The following is a 12,374-nucleotide window of genomic DNA, read 5'->3' on the forward strand; positions in this document are numbered from 1 at the left end:
TCACAGAACACAGCTCAGCTCTACCTTCCAGGTGGGCAAGCACACTGGCTCCAGAGAGGCTCCCAATGCTCCAGGCAAGCGTCCAGCGTCACCACCATGCACCCCTTGCTTGTGCTCCCAGATGGCCCAGAATATCCTGCTCAGTCAGGAACCCGGAGCCCAGAGATCGTGAGGCCCTTTGCCTATCACCCAGGCACTGCCAACTGAGAGAGCTGCTAAATATGTGGGGCATGACTCTGCGATGGTCCACATGGGAAAAGAATCACACAGCAAAGCCATTAGAGAACTAAGAGGAAGCCAGAAAGCCTCCTCCCTCCCCCATGTCGCTCTCTGCTTCTGTGTCATATGCAGTTATTTCCAGCCTGGGGAAAAGTGCAAGGCGGCAGCTGTCACACGAGGCAAGGCCTTGCCCCTTTTAAACAGGGATTTCAGGACTAAATGACCCATTACAATTAACACAGCTGCAAGAACTGGGACACTTCCACACAGCCCAAGAGGGGGTTTGGCAGTGGGGGAGGACAGGAGTAGAAGCAGAGAGTGAGGATCGTCCTTCCAAGCCCTGGCATGGAGTCCCCGCTCTAAGCATTAGCTCAGCTGTCCTCTCCCAGCCACAGCAGCTCAGCCTCTCCCCGAGGCCAGAAGCTTGGCTACAGCGAGCTGCATGACACAGTGCAGTTCTGAAGCAGCCCTTGCACTCTTGCTCTGCTACCTCGCCACAACAGCAACACTGCTTTTTGCACAGCTAAGCCCACGCTAACTTTTAATTAGGCAGCCCAGGTTAATCCCTAGCTGCATCCTGACGTGGTTCTGTGCGACCAAGCCTCCCCAAGTACCTCCTGAAAGGGCCCAGGAGATGATGCTGCCTGAGTTCCAGTCTGTGCTGTTGCAACTGTACTTCTGCATGTCCTCTGCTGCCAGTATAAATGCTAACTCAGCTCCTGCTGCTGCAGCTGCCAGCGTGCCTTTGCTTTGCAGGGCAGGTACACGTTTCTGAAAGCAAGATCACCTTCCTGCTGACACTTCTCCTGGCGCATTAGCCAGGAACAGAAACACAGCCTCCAGGATGCTCACAACAAACAGACATAGTTTTGTTAAGCCACCGCACTTAAAATGAATGCATTTACAGAGAGAATCCCAAGAGGGAGCAGAAAAATTGCAGGCAGCCTCCAGACAGTCAGCTAGACAGCTGGCTTTCTATGAGAACGCTGAAGTGTTGACACTTTTTGTTGACCCTTTTTTCCCGAGCATATCCCATGAACAAGAAATAGGACTGCCAAATGGGAAGATGCATCTCTCTCCTCTCTGCTGACTGCAGCCATTCCAAGTGAAGGAAACTGGATAGATCAAGAAATTCAGGCTTGGACAGCACAATGAAGCATCCACTAATAATCAATCCCTCCACAACAGCCTTTCTGCCAACTGGCTGCAGACTAGGCAGTGATTATAAATTGTAGTTACTCCTCCAAGGAAAAACAACACAACATCATATGGCGGTCCGCGCTCATCCTTTAATTCTGAAACTAGTTCCACTCGCAATTACCAAAAGACAAGTTTTCTTAAATACACATCCTGAAAAAAAAACCTCAGCCCTGAAATCCAAAGCTGGGTTTGTTCCAGCTTGTACTTCACTAGCTAAAAGAAAAAAAGGGAAAAAGAGAGAAGCTATAAAATGCGTGTCATTAAAGTTAGCCGGAGATTCTAAAGATGCCGAGGGTGGAATTTGTTGCTGACGAAGATAGCATTGTTACCCTGTATTCCTGCATCTTGCAACCTCGGGCAACGCACACAACAGGCCCTGCGAGGCGGTCCCGCTCCGCCACTCATTAACCAGCACACAGATGCAATTTGAGCCCGACTTCAGCACAAGCAACTGAAGCAGCCACCTGGGGACCAGCGCTCACTGGCAGCCCGTGCTGAGGCACATTCCAGCCCAGTTCCCCCGGCAGGCCGGGCAGGCACAGCGTGACCTGATCCCCACCTCTGATAGCACCCAGCCCTATACAACCCAACCGCGTGTCGAGGAACGGGATGCAGATACCCATGGAGGGACTCCGTCGCAATGGTATGGCTATTTGCGGAGCAGCCAGCATCCAAAACTTGCCCAAATGAGAAAGTCCGGGCGTTTGGCAGGTCAGGCACTTACTACAGCGAGTAGTTTGTTCCACAGAGGGACTTGTAACACCCTCCCAAATTACACATTGCCCTTTACAGGACACCGCAGCAGCTGGAATCGGCTCCCTTCTCACATTCCTTAATAAGCACTTCCATTGCAGAGTGGGGTGGACGTAGGGCATCAGCTGCAGTTAATCATAACTGAGCACTGTGTTCCCTTTCTCCATGCTCCAGACACTATCTGCAGGCTAAGAATATCCAGCACCAGTCTACCAGGGCAGGGGGAGCCAAGTGGTCCGAGCCGCCCAGCACTGTGGGGCTCCCTGTTACAGGAGACTTTCACTCTGCCTCCCCCAAGCAACAGCCTTCAGTGGGGCCCCCTGATAGCTGGTCGAGATCCTACAGATCATGGAAAGATAATCCATCGCAGGACTAATGCACTACTGCAGCTGTCCATGGAGAAAATCCCCTTTCAACCAAAAAAACCCTCAAGCCCTTTGATCCTCTCCAACACACAATTATCTTAAGGGCAAAATAGTCTTCTGAGCCTCGGCACCTTGTATCGGGCTGAAAGAAAAGAAATCAAGACCACTATTCCGTGTTTATGCTACACGGCTGCCTGTCCTACAATCAGGCCTCTTCAGCACAGCAAGCAAGTCCCAATGGATAGATGTCAATGTGTGCTGGGTCACAGTGCCTAGGAGAGCTTTAGGAGGGAAAACAAAAGCAAAGATTTGGGGTTTGTTCTCTTTAAAAGAAAAATCAAGATTCTAAGAAAGAGTTACCAGACAAACTTCAATATCTTGTCAGCTGCAGTGAGATTAAATCAATTAATTTCAGCTTCCAACGGCATGGTCAGATCTGAATTTTTAAAGAGCAATTTGAAGGACCACCATCAGCTTTTAAATTAAACTTTTTCTAACCAGAATGTTATCTAACAAAAAGAAGATACAGAAAATGCATCATGCTTTGACTTAGTACTAAAAAACACCATCAAAGCCTTGAACAGAGAGGTATGCTAGGCTCCTCCAGAGGTGACCCAATTGCTGCATGACCTCTTGCTACCTGTGCAGTTTTGCTCCACCTGCTGCCCCAAATCCAAGGTGATAAGCATTTCTTTCAGCAGAAGAATCAGCTATAAAAAGCCCTTCCTCTCCCCACTGCCTGTTTCCATTCCTGTGCCACTGCTTCACCCCTGGTGGTACAGGACCTACCACCTTGGGAAACTGGTCCCAGTTCAACAAAGCTCTAAGAAAAACTACTATATATATATATATTTTTAAAGCCAGGTGAGCCATTTTAATGCCATTAGCAAATTGCTTCAAAATTCACACCCTCAGGTTGAACTAGGCACGTCAACAAAACAGATAAAAACTAAAGAACATAAAAACAGGAGAATGATATAATGTCACAACAATGGTACTCAACACTACACTTTACGTAAAGATTTTTAGAAAGCTTGTCTCAAAATCTCAAAGTATTACTTCTTGGGTGCACTTCTCCATCCATCACCTATTGATAACTTTTGCATTCTTGTCTCACTCAACCAAAAGTAATGGGATTGCAAAAGTCTTGGGCACGCCATTTCTACATGGGGTGTTTACCATTGCTGTCCCCTCCGATCAGCCCGAACACGTTTATGTGCTCCTGAGCAGGGTTTGGCTGGCAGGTGGGCTGCCCATGAGCTTAGCAGGAAGACAGAGGGGAGCTCTAGAAAAGTTGGTTGTGGGGATACATAAGATTATTACCCTCCATGTTCAGCCTGGAAACCCATACACTACTTCTAAGCACTACGTGGTTTGTATTTGAAAGCACGCTTCACTTTCACAGTGTCCTTACATTAGCTATTCAGATGTCAAGAAACAAGTTATGCTCAGCAAGGATTAAGGCCTAAGTGAGATCCTAAAATATCACATGGAGATGTGAAGGGGTCTTGCTTGTTGGCCTTTTCTTCCCAACTTCATTTTTAGCGTTTTAACCTTCAGAGCACACCAGAAGAGGGAGCCTTGCACTCCTCTCTCATTCTCATCATTTGTTTTATATTAGTAACAATGACAAGCTTTATTAAGAGTCAAGTTCTTAAACTGAACTCTCACCCTTTGCCTCCTAAAACAAACAGAAAATCCAAGCAAGAAAATAGAAAAAAACAACCACCAAACCCTTTTTGCTTTCTGTTGTGGCTATATAAATATTTTTCTGTTGCCACAACTCCCAGTGCACAAGACTCACCACAAATAAAAAGCCAGCTCTGCCTTCCAGTCCTTCAGCTGTGCAAAGAATCATGGAATCATAGAATATCCTAAGTTTGAAGGGATCTGTAAAGATCATTGAGTTCAACTCCTGGCTCCACGCAGGACCACCCAAAAATCGGACCATATGACTGAGAGCAGTGTCCAGACACTTCTTGCACTCCAGCAGCTTGTAGCCGTGCCCACTGCCCTGTGCATCCTGCTCCATGCCTACCGCCCTGTGGAGCAGCCCCTGTCCCTAACCCCCAGCTGCCCCTCCCCTGACACAGCTCCATGCCGTTCCCTCGGGCCCTGTCGCTGTCACACAGAGCAGAGCTCAGCGCTGCCCCTCCGCTCCCTGGGAGAGCTGCAGCCGCCATCAGGCCTCCCCTCAGCTCCTCTGCTCTGTGCTGAGCCAACCCAGGGCCCTCAGCCGCACCTCACACCTCTTGCCCTCCAAACCCTTCCCCATCTTTGTAGCCCCAAGTTCCATCTCCTTTAGAGCAGACCTAAAAGGAGAGAATCAGAGGATGAATGACTTTACCAAAGAGGAGGAAGACTTTCCAGGGTTCTTTTTTTCAACCACAGCTCCAGCACCCCGACTACACCAAGGGAACAGTTTCAAGCGAAACCACCTGGCAGCTCACAACCATGATGTCCTGCTCCCGGCACTGTTCCAGAGCAAAGGTGGGGCAAGGCAAGAGCTTGAAGGACAAGGGACCTCCCTCCTGGCAACAGGGCTTGTGGCACCGAAGCTCCAGGACCAACTGGCCACAGCAGTGCCTATGCCATCCATCCTACACTGTCAGTAAGGCACTCGGCTACATCAGTGCTGTTAAGAGCTGAACCAGTTTAAGCACACCCAGCATTAAGAGCTTGTGGTGTTCAAATTGCCCTTAAAAGCAGCATCAAGCCGGTGGCCTGCCCCAGAACAGAGGTGGTCTAAGAAACACTCCCCTCGTATTTCACATCCTTTGGTGCTCGCTGCCCTGGATTATACTAGCAGTGCTGTTTTTTCAGTGGGAAGCTGGTATTTCAGCTAGGCATTTATAAAACATAAAGAGTTCATAAAGGAGCTGCCGTGTGCGGCTGCTAGGCCACCTCTGAGCAGCACTCCCAAAGCCTGGACCACGCTAGGCCTGCAGTGCCAAGCTGTCACCCCATCCCCAGGAAAGGCCAACTTAAAAGCACACACGCACACAAAAGCAGGAAAACACAGTGAAAATGTGTCTTCTGGAAGCAAGCAAAATGCACTAAAATCACTTTTCCCCATCAGCTGTTTTCTGCTCCTTACACAAAAGGCCACAGCTCCCCCACCTAATTGCAGGAGTACTCCACCTCAGAAAGCCCGCTCCCCAGCCCTCCTTCCAAGGAACTGGGAGAACTGGGACACAATAGGAAGGAGACTTGCTAAAGGGAATAGATCTGTTAAATTAACACATTTTCTGTCAACCAAATCAGCTGCCCCCAGTGCCATTGTTGGTGAAACAATGGAGACCCCAGGAATGGGCACCCATTAAAAGGAACAAGCCTGCTGAAAGGATACACTCTAAGGCACAGTGTTGTGTGTTTAACAGGATTCTCTACTGTAAGGAAGGAGGAATCACTGGGCTGCATTGTTCTCGCCATCACAGCAGATGCTGTTTCTGCTGGTAACGAGAGGGGAAAATAATTTTCATAAATACCTACGATAAGATTTAAACTACAAACTTTTAATTTAGGAACTTTTACCTCCCTTGCAGCCGCTGTTTCTCCCCAGCCCTTTTCTTGGGGAGATTTTGCCTGAAAGAAGTCTATGAAAGCATCCATTGCCATTACAAAAGTTAATTCTTTCCCCTTCATGCAGGCACTTAACAGATGCCAGGGGCAGAATGGCACAGCTCCCCGGCATTATTCGCCGGGAGAGAAAGACCACAGTTAAGGTCTACACAGAAAGCTGCAACACTTTTAAGGTGTTACTTTTAGCTGGAGCAAATTCCAAAAGGAACAAACTCGATGTCTGATTCAGACGCACCGTGCAGGAGTTTGCACCAGCTTCATTACACTGGTACAGGTTTGCAGCAGTCATGACTCTGTAAACAAAGCAAACCGCTAAGTCATGTTTAAGCTGCTATCCAGAACATATTTTTTTTCTCCTAGTGGGGAAAGATTTACACCAGATTATCTTAAATTGGTTTTTAAACAAATTCAGCTTAAAGCGTTTAACTTGCGGGCACACAAACGCTGCAGCTAACAGATAGGATTTCCACTCAGCTGTGCCGCCGGGAGAGGCGGCTGTCTCCAACTACGGCAGAAAATCCGCGATACCGAACCCCGCACGCGGTATCCAAATCGCTGAAGTTTTTATTTGCTTTCTCTTCTGCCTTCGACTGCTGCAGTCATTTTCCGACTTCCCTGTCACCTAAGTCGGAGCCATTCAAAATGTTGCTGTCAAAATAACCTTCCTCGCCCATTGTTCAGACAGCCTTTTTTCAGCGCGCAGTCACTTCTTGTTTCTTTTCAGGGGCTTAAGATAATGTTTTAACACACGAATCGGCCCCGTGAACTACTTATTCCGTTTTTTCTTAATTTTATATATATATATATATATTTTGTATCCAATTACAGTAGAGTTTCATTATACAACATGTAAACGCTTGTTAAAAAGTTCAAGATCTGAGGTTTTGAAAAATGTGCCTTGTGTCTAAACATAAAGCGATATAACGCTTTCCAGTTTACAGACCACTTGAAACAACAGCTCTGAGAAGTATCTCTCTGCCTCCCCGTCCATTAATCTCAATGAACTCTAGAGCCCAATACTGACATTGAGTGCTAATGATTCTATTATTAACAGAATAAGGAAGGCAGCAAAAGTCAAGACAGGCAAAGTAAGGGCTGCTGCTGGAAGGGACGTTGGGAGTAATGAGATGCTGCAGAATCAATGAAGCCCAACCTATGCCGATGGAACAGGTAGGAGGAACAATAAAACAGAGCTCACCCAACATTTTATCCGTTTTTTCACTTGATATTCAAATTTCCAAGATGCCTACCACCTATGGGCAGATGGCAAGAGGCACATCCCCACACGTGAACTACTCTACTGAAGGGGCCATTAAACCAGCTCCGACTTACCTTGCGCGAGTAGAGCTGACCTACGTGGATTCGCTTACACTTCAGTCAGCTCGTTACACCTACTTGTTGCATTTACCTCAGGTCCTAAACTCTCCTCTCAGGAGCTACCTGGCTACCACGGGACACAATGAGGACAGCACTGTAGCTGCTGATGCGCTACCAAGAACAGTGCAGTGCTGGACCAGGACCATGATGGAGGGGTGAGGACTTAGAGTGAAGTTTCGGTAGCTGTGCACAAGAGTTAACCCCCAGTAGGGCCATGAAGTTTGGTGCCATGAATCACAAGGGATGTACAAAGAGATCAGAGAGCATGGGGCTCCACTGAGAAGTTTTAAGATCTAACACAATGGGACAGCAGAGGTCAAGGTGTATTCGGCCATCCTAGGAAAGAAGGGCACATTTACCAAAGCACTAAAACCCCAACATACCTAAAGTTTAACAGGTTAAACGACATTAGCTTTTCAAGCTCTACCTGGTTTGTGGAGGCAGAACAGATCTTCATTCTGCACTCTCCCCTCCACAGCTATGGCACAAATCCCCTCTTCTCCACACTCTTCCTCCTCCCCCCGGGACCCATGGGAGCAGCAGCAGCCACTGATGTGTGGCAGCCACATCACATTCCTGACAGAAAGACCTGGAGCCCAAAGCACAAGGAGAGGAGAGGAGAGGAAAAGCATCTCAGAGCCATAGCAAAGACGGCAGCAGAGGCAATTTGCCCAAAGGCGCTTTTAAAAACCGCAGGAAAAGATTTATGTTTTCCCTATGTAATGTGGCTTTTCCCCCTTTCCAAATAAACGCAGTTTACAACAGTGTTTTGACTATTTGCAAGCACGCTCTCAGAAGTCACCTCCCCTCGACCTACCCAGGCCGAAGCTCCCGGGAGCACACGCCAAGGAGCTGGGTGGCCATGCCACGCTGGCTTCCCTCCAGCTCTTCTGTAAGTTGTGCTGAAACACTGTTAAATATTCTCCCAGTATTTTTCTACCCCGACATCCTCTCAGCTGCCAGGAGGATATTTCTGTCGCAGCTGGGGAGGGCATGTGGCCAGGAGACACTTTGTCACAGGAGGTGTCCCACGGTCCCAAAGAGGAAAACAAATCACTTCCTATCATCACATGCACTGACCCAACTGCGGAATGCATCCCTTCTGCCCACCAGACAAGGTATACCATAAAAAAATATATATATACAAAAAATACAAAAACAAAAAGCAAAAAAAACCAGTATTTTAAAAGTGGCTTGTTTGGACAGGCCCCCTCAACCCAGAGCGCTGCTGCAGTAGGCAAGGACAAACCCAGCCCTCGCAGGCTTCTAAAGCCACCCGGAAAGCAGCCACGACCACCGTGGTGTAGCCAAAAGCCCACTTTGGAAGCGGCGTGGAAGTTTGGCACGGCAGATGGCTGACCAGGCAGCCATGTAAAGGAGGGGAGGGGGGGGGGAAGGAATTTACTAACACAAGGCGGTGACAGCCGTGCACCCGGCCATGCGGGCAGGCCCACGGGTGGACCCGGCTGCATCCCTGCACGCCGAGGTTGCCCCACTGAACTTTTGACCCGGTGCCGGCTGCCCCCTCCCCAGCCCGGTTTGAAAAGCGCCGGGGCCACGGGCTCGCCCGGCGCCTGCATCTGCCGGAGTGAGCCAGCATGGGGGCTGCCCCTGCCCCGAACAATGCCCGGCGCCCGGACTGATGGATGCGTCTTCAAGGGAGCTCGGGTTTGCCCTAGTCCGGGGGAAAAACAACCGAGAAACATCTGCCAGCCGGGTCTACAGTTGCAAAGAGCAGCCCGCATTTGGAGGCTTCACTTTCTTTGGAGCATTTAAGCGCTGGGCAAAAGGGCTGCGTTTAGAGAGGGAAGAAAGTTCCCAAATTTCTCACTGGGAACCTGCTAGGTGAGGGAGGATGGTCCTCACGGACTCTGCATCGCAACGCTACCCAACCCAGGCAGGGCATCCAGCAGAGCCATCAGCACCGAAAAAAAGATAACGACAGCTTATTTACTGAAGCATATTGGAAAATGAGGCTCTGCCTGGTCTGGGGACTGCAGCGACTGGTGCAGCAAAACCCTAAGGGAAAACCGGAGCAATGGGAGAGTGGGAGTGCTTGGTACAAAAACATTGGGGAGTGATAAAACGACTGCCTCTGTAGTTGTGCTGTAAGAGTTCAGAACCAAATGCCACCTGAGTTCTTGGACAAAGTAGAACCACCAGAGCCAGGTGTGAATGAGGAGATCCCACCAAGGGGAGCTGGTGGCATCTGTCTGAGGGATGAGGGAACATGGCTGCACAAACTTCACTGTGTATCTCCCGCATTTTAGGCACCACCACTCTGCAGCTCAAGACCCACCCCTGCCAGAGGACAGCAGCTTTTGTGGAAGGGATGCTGCAAACCACCCCTGTGCAGCCACAGGCACACCAAAGCTAGACAGAGAGCACGCTGCTGCTGCACAACATAGCTCCACGTCCCGCTGCTCTGCTTCCCAGCGTTGCCCAGCGGCTGGGAAGAACACCCCCTCTCTGTGGTCGGGACACCCCAAATCACAGAGCCCATCTCAGACACCAAAACGGACACCAGGACCGAGCCCAAAGGAGAAGCAAACCCAAAAGCCTCGTGCAGCGCTGCTCGCAGAGAGCACAACAGAACTGCACGAGCAGCCCCTTTGAAAGGCATTGGTTTCACACAGCGAAGCGGCTCCGCGTGTCACTCCCGAGATCCTCAATGCCGCGGATGGGGCTGGGTGGGAGGGAACAGAACGGGGAAACTCAACGGTGCAGGGCTGCGGGGAACAAGGAGCTGCCCGTGTGTTGCAGACAGCCCCTGACAGCTGCACGCACACAACCCGATGGGAGCGGTGGTCTCCAACCCCGTGCCTTAGGGCACGCGTTCCCGGTGGCGCTTTCAGCGGGCAGGCAGCACCCGGTGCTCCTCGTCCCGGCGACGGGAGCAGAGCGGTGGGACATCCCCAGCGTCCGTCGGGAGCCCGAGGGGTCCCGCGATCACCGCACGCTCCTCCGAGCCCCCTCGCCTCGCCGCGATGGGTCTGCATCAATGGGAGGGGGAGGGGAGTTCCCGTCGGCCAGAAGTTGCATCATTGAGAGCCCTTGTCCCTTTTCGAGCCTCTCGCACCTCGGAAGGGATTCCCCCTCCTCAAGAGCTCCGCGCCCCGCCCGAGGAGTTCGGCTCTTGGGGGCTTCGCGTATCCCGCCGAACTTCGGAGCATCTCCGGAATTGGCGTCCGGGCGCAGCCGCTGCCCCGCGTGACGGCGCGGTGCCGGCACGGAGCCGCTCCCGGCGGCACAAAAGGGCCCTGCAGGGGCATCTCCCGCCGGGACCCGCTCCGTCCGCAGTATCTGTAGTCGGGGGCAGGAAAATCGCCCCGGCTACCCGCGCGGAGGTAAGAATTATAAACAAAAAAAGGAAAATACTAAATAAATAAAAATAAAAAACGAGAAAGTTGCGGGGGACAACGGTGCCCCGGGCGGAGGGCAGCGAAGGTGCGGGCACAATGCCGCGATGGGAACGGGCGGGGTCCGCCCAGGTGGGACCCCCGCGCCCCCAACAAAGGGCCCGGTCCGGGCACCCCGGGGGTCGAGGCCCGCCCCTCGCCGCCTCCATTTTGGTCACGGGGACCCCACGGAGGCCCCGCGCCGCAGCCGCCGCCGCCGCCGCCACCTTTGTGTGCTGTGCCGCGGCGGACCCCGAACAATGCGGCCCCGTCGGGGGATGGGGGGAGCGGGGCCGAAAGTTTGCGGGGCGAGTTAGGAGCGCTCCCGCCCGGCGCCGCCGCCGGGGCCGCGGGGTCTCACCTCGATCTCGAAGTCGGGCAGGCGGAAGGCGGTGCGGAAGAGCGAGCAGAAGTGCGCGATGGCCGGGACTTCCCACCAGGAGCGGAGCTCGTCCAGCACCGCCGCCGCCGCCGCCTCCGTGCCGCCGGTACCGGCCACTCCGTCGCCGCCGCCGCCGCCGCCGCCGCAGCCGCCGTCCTCCTCCGGGCACATCTCCCGCGGCCGCCGGTTGCCCGCCCGCCCGCTCGGCGCTGCCTCACCCCGCGGGCGGCTGCGTGCCGCCGCCGCTCGGCGCTGCGCCGCGCTCCGCCCGCCCCCCGGCGCCACGCCGCCCCCCGGCCGCCCCCCGGCGGCCCCGCGCTGCCCCCTCGCTGCCGCCCGCGCGCGGGGCGGCTCGGAGCGGCGGGGCGCTAGGGCCGGCGGGGGCGCTGCTGCTGCCCCTGCCGCGGGCGGCCGCCGCTGCGCGGGCCCATCCTCCTCCGCCTCCCCGCGCCGCGGCCCGCGCCCTGCAGGGCAACAGCCGCGCCGCCGGGAACAGATGGGCCCGGGGGGGGGAGGGGGGCGGTGTGGGGGCACACGCGAGGGAGGGGCGGGGCCCGGAGCGGGGAGGGGAGGAGCGAAGGGAGGGCGAGCCAATGGGAAGGGCGGAGCGGGAGGGGGGCGGGGCGCGGCGCGAGCGGAGGGGCGGGGCGCGGGGTGGGGACAAAAGGAGAGAGGGCGGGGCTTCCCGCCGACGGGGCGGGGGCCGCGCACGAGGAGGGGGTGGAGCCGGTCCTCATCACAACAACAGGGCCCCCACGGCCGTCGGGCCACGCCTCCCGGGGCGGAGTCGGGCGGGGCCTGGTGCCGGTGGGTGGGGGGAGAGCAGCGGGCCGGAGCGCTGGGGCGACCAGTGCCCGCTGCCCTCCCGGGGCGCGGTGTTGTGCCCCGCTGCCATCTCTTTCTTTCTTTCTCTCTCCACGACGTTCCCCGTCACGTTCCCGCAGCGCCCGGCCGCGCTCGTCTGATCGCTGCGTCTCTGCTGCCTGGCAGTAACCTCCTCCGACCCGCTAAGCACGTCACCAACCTTACCGAAGTTTCCTCACCGCTCGCCTGGTCCAAAGCGCTACAGCCCTCACTTCCCCTACTTTTTTTTTTTTT

At 53.7% G+C, this 12,374-nt stretch overlaps 1 protein-coding gene across 1 annotated transcript in view; it reads right to left on the reverse strand.

Moving 5' to 3' along the window:
- Positions 1–11,433, reverse strand: part of LOC136052433 (chromatin remodeling regulator CECR2) — a 90,563-nt gene extending 79,130 nt beyond the window's left edge. Inside the window, exon 1 of the mRNA XM_065742563.1 lies at positions 11,256–11,433. The gene's annotated coding sequence lies outside the window, so the exon portion shown is untranslated. The remainder of the gene's footprint in view (positions 1–11,255) is intronic.
- Between the last annotated feature and the right edge of the window lie 941 nt (positions 11,434–12,374).

The sequence above is a fragment of the Cyrtonyx montezumae genome, unplaced genomic scaffold (genome assembly GCF_038088225.1).
Source record: "Cyrtonyx montezumae isolate F1298 unplaced genomic scaffold, pur_monq_1.0 scaffold_3, whole genome shotgun sequence".
Classification (NCBI taxonomy): Eukaryota; Metazoa; Chordata; class Aves; order Galliformes; family Odontophoridae; genus Cyrtonyx; species Cyrtonyx montezumae.